This window comes from Arachis ipaensis, chromosome B05 (genome assembly GCF_000816755.2).
Source record: "Arachis ipaensis cultivar K30076 chromosome B05, Araip1.1, whole genome shotgun sequence".
Classification (NCBI taxonomy): Eukaryota; Viridiplantae; Streptophyta; class Magnoliopsida; order Fabales; family Fabaceae; genus Arachis; species Arachis ipaensis.
In genome coordinates, this window is record NC_029789.2 from 104,563,158 (window position 1) to 104,563,878 (window position 721).

Below are 721 nucleotides of genomic sequence, written 5' to 3' on the forward strand. Positions count from 1 at the left end.
CTGTCAACATTAATATTAATTAAAATTAATATTAAATAAATTAACTTACATATATAGGATGATCTAAAAATTGAATAATGTGTTCTTTAGGTTTGGTGAGATCACGAAGCACCATTATTACTTCACTCTTCTAAATTTAAAATTTTACTCTACTCCAGATAAGCTCTTCTTAAAATTATTCATGGAACTCTTTCTCCCTCTCTATAAAATTTTTCCAGTAACTAAAGAAATGAAAATGACTTTATTACTTGCCATCCAATTTCCAATAATTTTGTTGGGTGAACCCGTGAAGAAAGAGACAAAGCAATCTGCCCAAATCAGCCATGCGTCCCCCCTCCTGGCCAGCTGCATTGTGGACATTTGTCCTCTCCCCATCAATTCGCTCCCTTGGGCTACCCACACGCTCCCCCTATTTTCTATTCAAGTTCCGAAACTGCCCTGAAATTGGGTCTCTATCTCCAATGCTACATTTGGGCTTTTTGGAAACCTTTGCAATTCACCCCCTTCATTTGGGCTTGATGATTAGACCCGGCAATTTCGGCCCTTTCATTTTTGTTTTCCATAAAATTGGATTACACATTAAATGGCCCATTTTCAGCAAATTCACCAATACTGGTCCAATATTAAAAAAAAATCGTAGAAAAATAATTTATATTTTTTATTTTCTAAAGTTGATTTTTATTTTATATATATTTTTATATAAAATTTCAATATTTTGTTT